Consider the following 17,022-nt stretch of genomic DNA (forward strand, 5'->3'; position numbering starts at 1 on the left):
CAAAATATAAGAGAGAGCCAAATTCAAGATCCGATCATTTCCAGATGCCTGGACACACTGTGTTTGAAAAACTGGAGATCATAGGAAGTAGGAAATACAGACAGAGGGAGACAGTTCCAGAGTTGACCTGTTGCATAAAAGAAGGACTGGGAGTAACGGTTAACTCTTGCATTAGAGAGTTGGACAGAAAAGGGATGAGAGTTTGCTGCTAGACGGGTGCTACGCGCCCGTCGTAGAGGTGGAGGAATGCATGCAGACAGTTCAGAGGAGCAGTGACCATTGAAGTAGCGATAGAAAAGAGATAAAGATGCAACAGTGCGGCGAAGAGACAAAGGTTGAAGGGAGCCAGTAAGAGGAGGAGAGTTAATGAGGTGAAAAGCCTTTGACTCCACCCTATTGAGAAGAGCTGTATGTGGGGAGCCTCCCCACACATGAGAGTTGTACTCCACACAGGGGCAGATAAAACCCCTGTATAGAGTCAACAATTGTGCAGGGATAAAGAAGGAACAGAGTCGGCTTAGCACACCCAATCTCTTGGAAGCAGATTTTACAAGAGACGTAATATGATCTTTCCAAGACAAGTCCCGAGTAAATGAAACCCCAAGCATGTTCAAGGATGATGCAGGATTAAGCTGAATATTATCAAACATTAGTGGGTATACCTGTGGAAGATTTTGTCGGGTTGATAGGTGCAAAAACTGAGTCTTTGATGCATTAAAAACAACAAGATTATTGTTACCCCAGTTAGAGATATGAGCCAAGTCAGACATTAGGTGTGCCATAGCCTCATCCCTTGTTTGTTGAAGTAACTGCTGAGATGGATGTTGCGGGAATCGAATGGAAAGGTGAAGGGTGGAGTCATCAGCGTATGAGTGGATAGGGTTAGATGTACAGCTTAGAAGGTCATTGATGAATAAAAGGAAGAGAGTTGGTGATAGGACAGAGCCCTGAGGAACACCACTGTTAATAGATCTAGGAGAAGAACGATGGCCATCTACAACAGCGGCTATAGAACGACCAGAAAGGAAGCTAGAGATGAAGGCACAGATAGAAGGATAGAAACCGTAAGAGGGCAGTTTGGAAATTAAAGATTTATGCCAGACTCGACCGAAAGCTTTAGAGATGTCAAGTGCAATGGCAAAGCGTTTGCCAAAGTCCCGAAAGGAGGATGACCAGGAGTCTGAAAGGTAGGTGAGAAGATCGCCGGTGGAGCGTCCCTGAGGAACCCATACTGAGGATCAGAAAGAAGGTTGTGATAGGGAAGATGCTTTAAAATTTTTCTATTAAGAACAGACTCGAAAACTTTTGAGATACAGGATGTTAAAGCAATTGGACGATAGTTGGAGGGTTGGGAATGGTCACCCTTCATTGGGACTGGCTGAATGAGAGCAAACTTCCAGCAGGAAGGAAAGGTACAAGTTGACAGACAAAGGCGAAAGAGTTTGCCTAGGCAGGGTGTAAGCACAGAAGCATAGTTCTTGAGAACAACAGGAGGGACTCCATCAGGCCCATATGCCTTATAATGCCTTATAATGTGCATGGTAAAGTTGTGATGCTTCTGTTCATGTATAAATCCCAGTTGTCTGTGGGGTTTGGCACCTCTGATTTATGCTGACCTCAAGGCCACTCCCAGCGGGGAAGCCGGGCAGCTAGAAGAGAGCGCACGTATCATCCAAACGAGAGGGACGTATTTACTCTGGGCTCTCTCTGTGTTGCAGTTTTATCTTTCTGTGGCCAATAGAGATAAATCTGCTCAGTTTTCAGTCACCTGCACACGCTACCTACCCACCATTCCTTCAACGGGCTCTACATCAATTCCCACCACCTCCAGTCCATGAGAAGACATTTGGTGGAGAGTGTCAGCCGGAAGTGACTTCGACCAGGCAGAACTTTATATCGTGATAACCTTGCTTGGAACAGTGCAGTCATGTCTAAGCTGATATATAAATTAGTGGTCAGTTGAGGGATCCACACAAACCGATACATAATATTGGTGGCAGCGGTGGGATAGGAAAAGGTGCTAAAGGAATTTGTGCAGTGAAACCCCTTGCAACTGCTCATGATCCTGCAGGTGGAACAGAAAGTCTTACTCTCACTGTTGCAGAGGGACTAATTGTCGAGCAAGTAAGTGGAGCAGATAATATATCAGGGTAGTGAATCTCGTTCTCTCTCTATCCCTGCCTGGGCGAGATATCTCTACCTTCAAGCGCGAACTGGCAATTATCTCCCTCTGGTGTGTGCGAGATATCGGCTCACTTAGGCCAGTGTGGTGAAGGGTGGTATCATCTAGACACATCTGGCAACTCTGGGAGTGGAGACTGAAGTGAGGCAGGGTGAGTGTCTGCTGTGTGGGCTGTGTGGCTGTGTGTATGGCATCTCGCAGTCACCTGAGGACCAGCATGGGGAGAGGATCATTGTGTGGTTGGAGAAGAAACCTGGCGGAGTGTGTTGACTTGCAGTACGAATCTTCCTGGAACTTCAGCATCATCTGACATCTAGGTAATGTACATGCACATTGAACCTTCAGACACACTTTTTAAGCAGCACATGTAAGTTAGGTAATGTGTGTAAAAATAAAGGTTTCTCAGTTTCCCCTAAATAGATACATTTTCTGTATGTCTTGTCTGTGTCCTATTCTCTATTGCTAAAAGTCAAAACTAATCTATTTCTGTCAGTTTAATTTTTCATGTGACTGGGAAGGGAATAAATTCTGACAGGTTAGATGGATACAGTGAAGAAGTGGCGACGAAAATTAAGGGGAGATTCAGACAAACCAACCACGACGGAAGCAGACTCTAGCAAATCAGACTCAGAATTTTGTGAGTGGATTGAGACTTTGGACTGAGACTTTGGTTAAGATTATCCAAACTTTACGTAGTGAAGGACATATTGGGGCTGAAGATAGTCAGGACACTTCTGAGGAACTGGATAGTTGGGACTTGAACACTTTACATTTGCGTTCTGGTCGTTCTTATTCTACAGTTCCTGAAAGTTCAGTTAGGTCCAAAATGGCCACTAGTCTTGCTAATGAGGGTACTTCTAGTGAAGAGACTGTGGACGTTGAACAGGCTGCAATAGCACCCTTGGTCACTCAGGATACCCAAAGTCCAATAATCTCTGCTAGCAATGCAACCACTCACACACCCACTTACACCTCAGGCATGTTCAGTTCACCATTAACCTTTGGACAGCAAGGACAAGCCCAGTTATTTGCTAATGTTCCTTATGCTAATCCATGGGTCATGAATACTTTTTTTTTTTTTACATGTCCGACTTAGGGCAAAGGCTTCAGGGCCTATCTCTCGCGGGCAGTGACCTATCCCAAGGCACAGTAGTCCTCCTACACCTCCACATATCACCACTTCGGCACTAACACCCACCGTCCATATTGAATACATGCTAGGGCTATCTCATACAGGACTGGTGTATGGTATTAGCAGGGGTATTTTTATGACATGTCGGCGGGTCATCTGGTAGATCAGGAAAGTCTGCTTTTAGGAAATTCAAATCCTTAAACTGTTCCCTGCCCCAGCCGGGATTCGATCCTGGGTCCATTAGGACTGCAGGCCGCATCTCTACCGATTCAGCCACCGGCATGCAACCCAGGATCTTTGTGCTAATCCATGGGGCATGAATACTAACAGTATTGGCATGCAAACCAAGGATCTTTGCTCTAATCCATGGGGCATGAATACTAACAGTATTGGCATACAAATCCAGGATCTTTGGCTAACCTATGGGGCATGAATACCAACAGTATTGGCATACAAACCCAGGATCTTTGTGCTAATCCATGGGGCATGAATACTGACAGTATTGGCAAGCAAACCCAGGATCTTTGGCTAATCTATGGGGCATGAATACCAACAGTATTGGCATGCAGACTCAGGTGAATTTTCCTTCTGCATGGCATGAACCTAATATGGCAACTACTTATCTTAACCAGGCCAAGGCTAAAAAGCCAAAGGTACAACGACGGTGTGTAATCCATTGACGGAGTCATCATGCTATGGACTATTGCCCAGTTGTTCTTGCCAATTGGGAAAAACTGGGTAACCAGGTTAATTCGGGGAAAGTTCAGGGCCGCACACAGGAGTAAAAAAAATCGAGCAATCCACCGATGCATGTGTGGCAGCTATTAAAAAGGTGGATTTGCTCTTGATACCTTGGATCATAGGGAAAGGCCAGATGTCTTTGATAGTGGACACTGGGGCATGTGCAAATGTTATATCTAGTAAAGCGCTGGAGAGGCTCAAACGTTTGATGCCTCAAGCCAGTTGGACGTTGTCAGCATCTAATGTCTTTTTGACAGGTGTGACAGGGAGTAAAATGAAGATCGTAAGCCAGGTACCGTTGACACTGAGGGCAGATAAATGATCTCCTGTGTTACGTGCTACATTTTATGTGGTCGAGGATTTCCCTCTGCCAGCTGGTGGGTTATTGGGCTTTGAATCCATGGAGGAATATAACGTGATTATACACCCTCAGAGACATTCTATTTCCTTTAATGGAAAGGAGGTTGTAGGCCTTAATCCCTCAGCATCACAAGCTGGGACTGGCATCCAATCAGGAGCCGTTCAACCAGTTGTGACCCCGACAAGTGAAGCATCGAGGGAGTCCCTGGATGCACACGAAACAGAGGGTATGGATTGGAAGCAGGTCAGAGCTATGGTGAGTGGGAATCACCACTTCCCCAGTCGAACTGTCTACAAAATTCCTGTCCAAGTACCTGATGTGTCAGAAGTAACTGATGTGGCATGTTTACCAGAGACCGTAAAACATAAGGCATTGTCGCTGAAGTCCACCCTGAATAGTGTCGGGCCAGACCAGAAGACGCCCCTTTTCATCACAAATACGAGTGGTGGCGCAGTTAAGCTCAGAGATGGTTGTTATATAGGTGACTTGATGTCCTATGGTGCCCCTATAAAAGAAGCTGACAATGTACCGGTGATCTCGACTCAGTCGGAACCAACATGTCTTGGGAGAGAAAAGCTGCTAGAACAATACGTGAAGGTAACAGATAATGTTGCCCCTAAAACACGGTTTCTAGCATTATTTTTTAAAGAATTCTCCGATGCAGTGGCACTTCCAGGAGAACCGCTGGGTAGGACGGACAAGGTGAAGCATCATATTGGGTTGTGCCCTGGTACAAATCCGATATATGTGCCTGCATACCATCTACCACACAGTCAAAGGAAAGCAGTGGAAGAGGAGGTAGAAAAGATGCTTCATTATGAAGTCATTCAACTTTCTTCCTCACCTTCGAATGTACCACTCTTTCTAGTGCCCAAAAAGGATAGTGGTGTGAGACCTGTTGTAGATTTTCAGCAGGTGAACAAGATAACCATACCGGATCGTTACCCAATTCCGCATCTCAAAGACTTACTGCAGTCCTTGGGTAAGGCAAATACCGTGTTCACCTACCTGGATCTGGCGTCAGGGTATTGGCAGGTGGAGCTGACCATAGAGTCGCGTCCCATCACTGTCTTTAGCATTCACTGTGGGCACTTTGAATTTCTCCGGATGCCTTTTGGACTGAGTAATGCTCCTTTGAAATTTCAGAGAATGATAAATCAGTTGTTTGGTGACATGATTGGGCAGGACATCTTGGCATATCTAGATGACTTAATAATTGTGAGCAAAGACATGGACACTCATTTTAGTAAGTTAAAATGAGTGATGGAAACCTTAAGATCCGCAGGTCTGAAAATCAAGCTATCAAAGTGCGATTTTCTAAAGGCAATGTTAGATTTCTAGGGCACTTAGTTGATAGCGATGGCATCAAGGCTGTTCCGGATAAGGTTACGGCCATGGTAAATTTCCCTACACTCAAGTCCAAGGATGACTCGCTCATTCCTAGGGCTCACTGGTTTCTACAGGAGCTTTGTCCACAATTATGCTGCTATTGCATCACCACTGACGACACTACTTAAGAAGGATGCTGCATGGCAATGGGGACAATCGGAAGAGAAAAGCTTCCACGACCTCAAGAAAGCCATGACAGAGGCATCCATGTTGGCATTCCCTGACTATACTCAACCTTTTTACCTGTGCACGGACACCTCAGGTTTGGGACTGGGAGCGGTGTTACAGCAAAAGGATGAGGAAAGCAAAATGCACACCATTGCATATAACAGTAGGGGACTAAGACTCCCAGAAAAGAATTATTCGGCGACACATTTGGAGACATTATCAGTCATGTGGGCGTTAGGACATTTCCGGATATCATCTTCCAGTACCGGATAATTGTTTTAACTGACCATGCGTGCATATGCAACTTGTTTAAGGGGAAGAACATGCACGGTAAGGTCGCACGTTGGTTCAGCTAGATAATGGAGTTTGATCCAGAGGTCATATATTTACCAGGCTGACAAAATATCGTTACTGACATGATGAGTAGAAACACTGCTGCTGCCATATTTGAGGATATCCCTCTTTCTGGGTATTCCCCAGACACAGTAAAAGCAGAACAACATAAGGATATGATGTGGTCTCAAGTCATCTATGCCTTATAGTTTGGCGACGAGTCTTGTCTACCTGAACTTCCAGTACCAATGACTCACTTCCATCTTCAACGGGGCCTTTTGTATGAGCAGCCCCCAGGGAAGGACACTGTGTATCAGTTGGTTGTTCCTGCTACACTACAGGAAGCCATGTTACAGTTGGTTCATGATGTACCTCAAGCGGGTCATCCCGGATACGACAGATGCATACGCGAGGCAAGAAAGAAATACTATTGGCCGACCATGAGGAAGGACATGGAAGCCCACGTTAGTCAATGTGTCAAGTGCGCGGAAATGCGAGGAACAATGGGACCTCCGACTCCCATTTTGGAGTATCCCTTACCGGAAAAACCGTGGGATACAGTCTCCAATGATCTCAGCTTTGCCAAAGTCACCAAGACTCAAGCTATGTATTGGTGGCAGTGGACCATTATTCGTGATTTACTGTTTTACTGGCTTTACAGACAAAAACTGCAGAGGAGGTGGCCCATACTTTTGTAACCTCAGTGATTTGTCCATACTCTACACCCAAGGTATTGCTCAGCGACAATGGCAGTGAATTTCGTAACCAAGTGTTACAGGAAATCTGTTGTATGTATGGGGTAAGGCAAGTTTTTATTGAACCTTACAGTCCCAAGAGCAATGACCTTGTAGAGAGGACAAACAGGAAAATACTGAAAGTCTTGAGACCAGCAATAAACTTGCAAGAGGACTGGCAAGACTGGTTACTACATGTAGCGGCGGCCATCAACTCAGAATATTCGTCAGTGGGGAAAGCTCCTCATTATATCCTTTATGGAGAGGAGGTGTTACCTTACGATTTGCTGGCTGGACCTCCTATCTCAGTGTGTAAGCAAGAGGACTATGCCAAAGTCAAGCTTGCAAAGTTCCAACGGATACGTAGTGATGTACGAAAAACATTAAAAGTCTCAAGAGCGGAGATGATGGTGAAACAACACAAAGCTAGTCAAGAAAAGATGTTGGAGATGGGCCAGAAGGTTATGATCAACAACCCTAAGTGAACTTCCAAGCTCAAACCTAAGTTCTGCAAACCATTGTGGAACACGTGCGTGGACATACTTATTGAACAAGGGATAATGCTAATGGAACTGAGGAGGTAGTATAGGCTGATAGGATCAAACCAGTAAGCCAAGAGCTAGGCCTAACTAACGAATCGTCTGATGTGTTGTCCCCTCTGTCTTCGTCTCAGTCTGTCATCGTCCGTACCTGTCCCTAACCAAGAGTATCGCAGCAAGCTACGATCCCACAGTAAGAGCAAGTAAGGGAGTATTATCTCTTACAGAAGTGTGGTTTGCACGTGTACTCCTTTCGCGTTGCTTGGAGTGGACCTACGGAACGACGTCAGACACGGACGACTGCGTTGATGCCAGGAATACTGAAGAGCCCACTTGGAGAGGTAGTTGTAGTACAGGAAGCAGTATGCATCTTCTTTCCAATGGAAGGCTATCTCCAAGCTCCAGATACTGTTAAAGAGGTCTCTAAGGGATTGTTTCACCTCAGACAGCAACTGTCGGAAGTCGGCAAGTTATTCAACCAGAACCAACAGTTGTCGCCCTCAGACAATGAAGCTTTAGTACAAACTTTGCATGGAATAACCGAGCTTCACACTGGACATATAGATAGGCTCACAGACAGCCTCACTAAATTGCATGTCGCTTTACCTAATGCAAATTCTGATCTCACAAAGCTTGTCCATGCATGTACTAAGAGAGTACTTGTGGACCTCCTAGGTATCCTGTCTCAAAAGCTCTTTGGTACAGTGCTGGACAAGGACGTCGTGCAACTGGGCAGACAGATGCGTGATTTGGCATTGGTGGCTAAGGCAAATAACAGGCTAATCATACACACGTATGAACAGTTAGGTGAGTTCACTAACAAGGCTAACGAGATAATTAAGACTACCAACCGTCTCGTAGGAGTTGTGAACAACATCCACACCAACCTACTAATCCTGACTAACTTAGTATTAATTGCTGAGTACTTTCATGCTCTCAATGAGTCAACCACTGCTGTGGAGTAGCATGCTGCCAATATGGTGGATGGCTTAATCGATGCAAGCTTGAATAGGGTTAATGCTTTATTGCTTCCTACTCACATTTTAAACAATGCTCTTGACGTAGCTATGGTGATGCATGGATTTACTCCAGTTTTTGGTATGAGTCAACTGGAATATTATTATCCATTGTTAGAGGCCCAGTTGACCCACGATGGCATCCTGATATTGGTACCTATGAGGAATGCTGTAACATACCATGCATGGCGGTTCATTCCTTTCCCTTTTGCTACTACTAACAATACACTTGTCATTCTGAATGAGGGACCAGAGGTGCTAGTTGTGTCGAATGACAAAGGGTATATAGCAGAAAGGACTTTGGATGAATTTGAGAAGTGTAAGGCCTCATTTCTTGATCTCCATGTATGTCCTGCTTTCCATTTGGTCTTCATTCCGTCAGGGGTAGAGAAGTGTAAGATGACCTTGTTGGACACAAACACTTCCTCTGCATTGCAACGTTGCACTTTCCAACCCATTCAATTGAAGTTAGTTTTCCATGCTCATGTACAGTCGACAGCAGAAGTTCGTCCCTTTCAGCGTGCGTGATACGAGCCTCTTGATCTGGTAACACTGTATGAGATAGAGTTGACAGGTACGCTTTAAAGCGTACCTGTCAACTCTATCTCATACATTAATGGCTAATATTAAAGAAATGTGTTCGGAGATAAGAACACATTCCCTAATGATAATATTAATTGTAGCAGGTGGGATAATGTTATTGTGAAATGTTTGACATTGGTGTATGAAGATTCTTCGTTACGGACACAGACGCATAGGATTATTTGGACTGGACTGATGTTGCCAGCAAGTATTATATGAAATATTATAGAACGATTGCAGTCCTAAAGCTGAGGTTGCAAGAAAACACTAATTACGACGTCAGTTACACACTAAACAAACACAGAAACTAACAGTTCGTGTTTCGCCAGTATGAGGTTTAGTTTTACAAGTTAAATCACTTCCTTTTCCGACCTCTCTCCCCACCCGTCTCTTCTCTTCCCAGTCATGCTCTGCCATCATCCACGTTTTATCGTTAATGCTGAATACCGTATGTCTGTAGGTAAACTGTGGGAAACAATCAATATAAAAGTGTCAAAATGAGCTTCATTTCCTCCTCCATCGCTTGAAATGTTATCCATGACTTGAATATAAATGTTAGTAACATGAATAAATCGTCACTGTGGTGGTTAGGAGACATTACTCGTCACATTATATAACATTTATATAACCATCGTTAATACAGTGCTCCAAATACACTCCCTCTCCACCCCCTCGCCGTCTCCTCCCCTCCCCCTTCCACTGTCTCCATCACTTCTCCCCCCTCCCTTCCCCCCCTCTACCAGTACCCCTTGTTTCTCTCCCTCAACACCCCCAACCCTTCCCAACGATTTCATTTAACTGACTCTGCTTCTGTTTACCTCCCTAACTAGATCGGTTCTTCATAATTTGAATACAGTTATTACCATTTACAGGACTTTGAGTCTTAATTGTAATGACATTATAAACACAATACTCGTGCATGTTATATTGCCAACTGTATTACACACAAGTAACCAAATTACTTACATAACAATATGTCCATCGTAACTATCAGTGTTCAATACCATCCCCCCCTTGTGGATTCCTTCCCTCCTCGCCTCCTTCCCGCTTTCTGTATCCCTCACTCCTCCCTTCACGTTATAACATATTTATCTGTGTCCCAGCTTGTAATATATGTAATCCCTTCCCTCACCCAAAGTATTCCTGCTTCCATAATCCCCTCCCCCCCCACACATTGTGTTCCGCACTAAAGTGAGACCTATGAGATACGTCTACTTATATATAATTTAAAACAATATGCCATCGACATACTTTGATCTGAACTCCCTCAACGCATGATCTTACAAGGTCAGAGAATGCAGTCAGCAAGATTATCCCTATCATTCCATTCCCATAGCTGCATTGCATGGTTAGAACAAAAGGTAACGGCATGGCTGTCCGTCAGCGCCCTGAACATCTGTTCTGCAACTGCCGATATTATCGATACAGGAGTGACAAGGACTCGGATGGATAGGAAGCGAACCTTTACCATAATTAACCCTTACACCGCGACAATCTCATACTTCCACTTACATCTGCCTGCTGTCCGGGCTCATGACAAGCATATTCCGATAAGGGCTTAATCTACTCATCCAGAGGGGTATAATCCCCCTTCATCGTATATTACGATGATTATGGTAGCCAAATGTATGAGGATACAGCTTTTGTGACTATCATCTATTTTGCTACATTTAATCGTAACTGAAGATCTACAAATTATCACCAAGAATACTGACAGTACTTTTAAGAAAATATTTTCTGGATGCATGTAGATCATACAACATCTATTTATCTATCTATCTATAGCCCGACACCCTAATCCCGAAAGGGTTGTCGCAGACAAAACGCCTCCAAGTCGCTCTGTCACCCACCATTTGACTCCCCTCCCCCCAGCTCAACCCCCCCTCCCTCATATACCTCTCAACTCCATCCCTCCACCTCATCCTCGGTCTACCCCTCCCTCTCCCTCCCTCCACCTCACCTACATACACCCTCTTAGTCAGTCTTTCATTCTCCATTCTCTCCACATGTCCAAACTACCTCAGTCATACAACATACGCAATGATTATTTTTCATTTTATACTTTCTTTGGTGAAAAGAAGGACGTTTGTGCTTCATATTTTATGTATGTTGGGATTTATAAAATAAGTGTAAGCAAGATATTAATGGCTAGAGGAGGAGAAATAAAATGATCATTAAACTCAGGCACTGACTGCCGTCCTTTGAACAGTTAATGCCTCTTGACCGCCATTGTCATGGTCATTATAATATTACACATTATTAAAGGATACTATACAAAAACATGACCCAAACATCGTTATGTTGTTCGATTCCCGAGACAAAAATGAAGAAGGGAGAGAAAAAGACATTTGAAATGACAAGGGAGAGAAGTTGGGCAGGGTCAATACAATAACACGGTGGGGAGGGATTCGGAGTGTTGCAGGCTAGAAACAAAGGTTACTGGAAATGGGGGCGGAGGGAGGGGGGAGAAGTGATGGAAACAGTGGAAGGGGGAGGGGAGGAGACGGCGAGGGGGTGGAGAGGGAGTGTATTTTGGGCACTGTAAGAACGATAGTTAGGTAAGTGTTACATAAATGATGACGAGAAATGTCTCCTAACCACCACAGTGACGATTTATTCATGTTACTAACATTTATATTCGTCATTGATAACACTTCAAGCGATGGAGGAAAAGAAGCTCATTGACACTTTTATATTATTTCCCACAGTTTACCTACAGACATACGATTTTCAACATTAACGATAAAACGTGGATGATGGCAGAGCATGACTTGGAAGAGAAGAGACGGGTGGGGAGAGAGGTCGGAAAGGGAAGTGACTTAACTTATAAAACAAAATCGCATACTGGCGAAACACGAACTGGCAGTTTCTGTGTTTGTTTAGTGTGTAACTGACGTCGTAATTAGTGTTTTCTTGCAACCTCAGCTTTAGGACTGCAATCGTTCTATAATATTTCATATAATACTTGCTGGCAACATCAGTCCAGTCCAAATAATCCTATGCGTCTGTGTCCGTAACGAAGAATCTTCATACACCAATGTCAAACATTTCACATTTTACCTGTCAACTCTATCTCATACAATGTTACCAGATCAACAGGCTCGTATCACGCACGCTAAGAGGGACGAACTTCTGCTGTCGACTGTACATGCAAAGCAATACTTCTTCTTTCCTGAGGCAGAGGACGTAACACTCACATGTGCCTCACAAAACCAGTTCCTTACAGGAAAGGGGTACTATGTTTCACCCAATTATTGTGAGTTGCACAGTAAAGAGATAGCATTTCTACCTAGCAGGCACCATCTAGCCTTGTCAGTGAACTTCCCGTCCCAGTTACTACCCTTTTTTACCTTCATTCAATGTTTCTACCTTGAATGTGACCAGGCTGTCTCATGTGCTCCAAAGAATACAGTTCCTCGCCCACCTGAACAAGACTGAATTAGAACCATATGTACTATCTCCCTTCATACGTTTCTCCTTCCTATTTTGGTCCTGGCATTGGTCTTCTTATTGTGGTCTTGTCCTGTGTTTGTGTTTGGGGCTGCTATCTACAAGGCCAAATGAGAAACCCACTAAAACCACGGGTCCGTACTCACGGATCACAAGTGGACCTGCCTGCATTAGCCGCGTTTTCGCGAGGCTTTTAGACTAGTATCGACCAGTTTAGACCGGTCTTATTGCTGTTCTTGCGAGACAATTAGACCGGTACAGACAGGTCCAAAGCAGTCCTGCCCCACAAGCTAGCCTAAGCGAGACTGGTCTGCACACAAACGTATGCGCGTCAGCAACAGCCAAGAGGGAGGCGAGGAGTGTTCGTGGCAGGGTGTAAACATCGATGGTCAACAATGGCGGACTTTGTAGTAAGGTTTGTTTTAAATTACGTTTTTAACGCTAGTAGAGCCCGTGATCATCCAAGAAGGGAACCAAATAAATCTTACCATGAAGTAGAGGCTTTGTATTGCTACAGATCGCACGCAATAAGATTAAAGCATTAATGACCAAGATAAAAATTGAGGGGAAGCATGAAATTTGTGTAATCAGCAACATTCCCCAACATTTGTTTACATTCTTCTAGGCCAAGCCCAGTCCCTCATGCAGCCAATTGCAGGCTCAGAGAGGATCGGACCAACATTAGCCCGTTCTCGCGATCATTTATGAGGCCAGACCGGTCTAAACCGGTCCAAAGTGGCCCGCGAAAATGCTACCCTGCACATTGGTTAGGCTACACGGTAGTTAGGACAACAATGTCGACGGGGACGTCAAAAGGGTGTGGCCGAGCAATGTTCTTATGCCGGATATCGTTTCCATGATGAGTTGTAGTCTCACACTATTTTTACATATTACATACCAAGGTGTTTAGACATAATTAAGGACTGTGTAATACAGTGTGATGATAATCAACCAAACACCATCTTACTGTAAGTGTGGCATGGGAACAGATGAGCATGCAGACGTGCAAAGCCCAGCATTTTCTATCATAAACAACGAGGGTAAGGGAAGGCGATAGAGAAATATGAACTGTATATATGTTAAGTCTTGGGGGAACACATATACCATATTGGTATACTTTAATGTAATCAATACTACTTTATTGAGGTGTATAATGTGAATGGTAGAGTTGTGATGTTTCTATTCATGTATAAATCCCAGTTGTCTGTGGGGTTTGGCACCTCTGATTTATGCTGACCTCAGGGCCACTCCCAGCAGGGAAGCCAGCCAGCTAGAACAGAGCGCACTTATCATCCAAACAAGAGGGATGTATTTACTCTGGGCTCTCTCTGTGTTGCAGTTGTATCTTTCTTGGCCAATAAAGAGAGAGAAATCTGCTCAGTTTTCAGTCACATGCACACGCAACCTATCCACCATTCCTTCAGCAGGGTCTACACCGATTCCCACCATCTCCAGTCCGTGAGAAGACATTTGGTGGAGAGTGTCAGCCGGAAGTGACTCGACCAGGTGGAACGTTATATCTTGATAACCTTGCTTGGAACAGTGCAGTCACGTCTAAGCTGATATATAAGTTAGTGGTCAGTTGAGGGATCCACACAAACTGATACATTAGCAGGATTTTTTTTTTCTTTTTTTTTTCAGGGAGAGAAGAAAAACAAATTTTATAAACCTAACTATTATTTAAAGAGAAAGGAGAAGAACGTTTTTTTTTTTTTTTTCTGCAAACGAAACTTTATTTTTTTATAGAGTAAATATTTTTTGCAAACCTAGCTTTATTTATTTATTTATTGTGTGTGTGAGGAGAAGAAAAAAAATTGCAAACTCTTCTTCTTCATGCCAGACGCCATGTATCCCAATCGGGGTGGCCAAGGCTTAGAGTTAATTGTTTTACAGGGAGGGGCACTAATCCTCCACCAACCCCACTTGCTTTTTTCTTCTCCTTTCCCAAAGTTTTTTTTCATTCATTCATTGCCAGACACCATGTATCCCAGACGGGGTGGCCAAGGGCTTAGAGTTAATTGTTTTACAGGGAGGGCACTAATCCTCCACCAACCCCACTTGACGTAGGGATGCCAACAGCATCTGGTGTTCCCAGGCGGTCACCCATCCAAGTACTAACCAGACCCAACGTTGCTTAACTTCGCTGATCGAACGGGAAGCGGTGTACTCAACGTGGTATGGCCGTTGGCATAAACAATTTTTCTCCCTAAAAAAATAGGTTTGAATTTTTTTCTTCTCTACTCCCCTAGAAAAAATACAAGTAGGTTTGATTTTTTCTTCTCTTCCTTGGAAATAATAAAGTTAGTTTGCAGTCTTTTTCTTTTCTTATTCCTAAAAAAATAAAGTTAGGGTTCCAAAAAAAATCTTCTATCCCTAAGAAAATAAACTCAGGTTTCCAAAAAAAAAAATCCTCTCTTCTCCTTTTGCAAAAATAAAATTAAGTTTGCATTTTTTTCTCTTCTCAAGAAAAAAAATTAGTTTACTTATAAGATTCTTTTCTCCCCCCCAAAATTAAGTTAGGATTGAATTTTTTATTTTCTCCCTTAGAAAAAAATAAATTTAGGTTTGATTATTCCTTCTTTTCTCCCTTAGACAAAAAGAGGCTTGCAAAAAAAAATTGTCTTCCTAAAAAAAAAGTTAGGCTTGCGAAAATTTTTCTTCTCTCCCTAAAAAAATAAAGTTAGGTTTGCAAATTTTTATTCTTCTCTTCTCCCTTAAAAAATAATATTAGGTTTGCAAAATATGTTTTCTTCTCTTCCTCCCAAAGTAAAGTTTAGTTTGGGAAAAAAAATCTTCTCTCCCTGAAGAAAATTAAGTTAGCTTGCATTAAAAAAATCCTTCTCCTCCCCCCTAAATAAAGTTAGGTTTGAAATTTTTTCTTCTCTTCTTTCCTAGAAAATACAAAATCAGGTTTGATTTAATTTTGTCTCTTCTCCTTTAGAGAAAATAAAGTCGTATTTTGCAAACCCAAGTTTCTTATTTTGGGGAAAGGAGAATTTTTTTTTTTTTTTTTTTGCAAACATACCAATTTTTTTACGGGAGAAGAGAAGATTTTTTTGCAAACTCAACTATTGTTTTAGGGAAAGAAATTTTTTTTTGCAAACCTAAGTTTTTTATAGGAAGAGAAGATTTTTGTTTTTTACAAACGTAAGTTTTTTAAGGGAGAAGTAAAGAAAAAATCAAACCTAACTTTTTTTCTAATGGAGGAAAGAAAAAAAAATCAAATCTAACTTTATTTTCTTAGGGAGAAGAGAATTTCCTAAGCAATCTAACTTTGGGAGAGAAGAAACTTTTTTTTTTTACAAACCCAGCTTTGGGAGATCTGATAGCCTAACTTTATCTTTTAGGATACCTTTGATTTAGCAAAACCCCAATCAAATCTCTCCGAGAAAATCACTGTTATTTAAAAATCATTGCCATTTGTTTCTTAGCTGGATAAAAAAGAAAGAATTATTTAATAGTCTAATTAAATTTTTTTGGAGAGGGCAAACTTTTTTTTTTTCTTTTGCAAAACTAACTTAATCTGTTTTAAGGAAAAGATTTTTTCCCTAGAATTGTTTTTCTTTTTTATTCCTGTTCCAGAACTATTTTGGCAACATCTGAATCAAATTTTTCTGAGAAGCAAATAAAGTTTTGCATCCCTGTTTTTTTGTTACTTTATGTTTTGATTAGTATATATATTATATATATATATATATATATATATATATATATATATATATATATATATCCACCCAGTTCCGAAGAAAGGAAGTTCGACTGACCCCTCCAATTACAGACCAATAGCTGTCACATCTTCTCTTGGTAAGGTATTTGAAATTTTAATCATTAAGCACATTGTTAAACATCTTGAATCCAACAACTTAATTAGTGATAGACAATACGGTTTTCGCCACGAAAGATCCACCATTGGCATACTCAGTCTCTTAACTCATACCATCCATCAATCAATTGATCTTTTTGGAGAAACTCATGCAGTAGCTCTTGATATTTCTAAAGCTTTCGACAGAGAAAGGCACCGTTCCCTGCTGTCCAAACTCCCTTGCTATGGACTAACGTCTTTTGTTCCTTTGATTTCTTCATATCTTAGTGACAGGAAAATAAGAGTAAAAGTAGATGATGTATATTTCAATTTCCACTCAACGCCGGCGTACCGTAGGGATCAGTTCTGGTGCCAACCCTATTTCTGGTTCATATTAATGATCTCTTATCTGTCACCCACAATCCCATTCACTCATATGCAGATGACTCAACACTACATAGTTCATTCACACTCAGACATCCATTTACAAAGTCTAATATCTCTACCTCTCAACTCAGTATAGCAATCTCCATAAACCAAGATCTATCTATAATCAGTGAATGGGGAAAAAACAACCTTGTCTCTTTTAATGC

The 17,022-nt window shown here is 42.4% G+C and overlaps 1 non-coding gene across 1 annotated transcript; it reads right to left on the bottom strand.

The window, feature by feature from the left end:
• Nucleotides 1-14,697: 14,697 nt before the first annotated feature.
• LOC145392448 (5S ribosomal RNA) lies at nucleotides 14,698-14,816 on the bottom strand. The gene has a single exon (XR_013895992.1). It is a non-coding gene; the product is annotated as a 5S ribosomal RNA (ribosomal RNA).
• Nucleotides 14,817-17,022: the final 2,206 nt, after the last annotated feature.

Source organism: Coenobita brevimanus, chromosome 2, assembly GCF_032717465.1.
Source record: "Coenobita brevimanus isolate Jiangsu-jjx chromosome 2, ASM3271746v2, whole genome shotgun sequence".
Classification (NCBI taxonomy): Eukaryota; Metazoa; Arthropoda; class Malacostraca; order Decapoda; family Coenobitidae; genus Coenobita; species Coenobita brevimanus.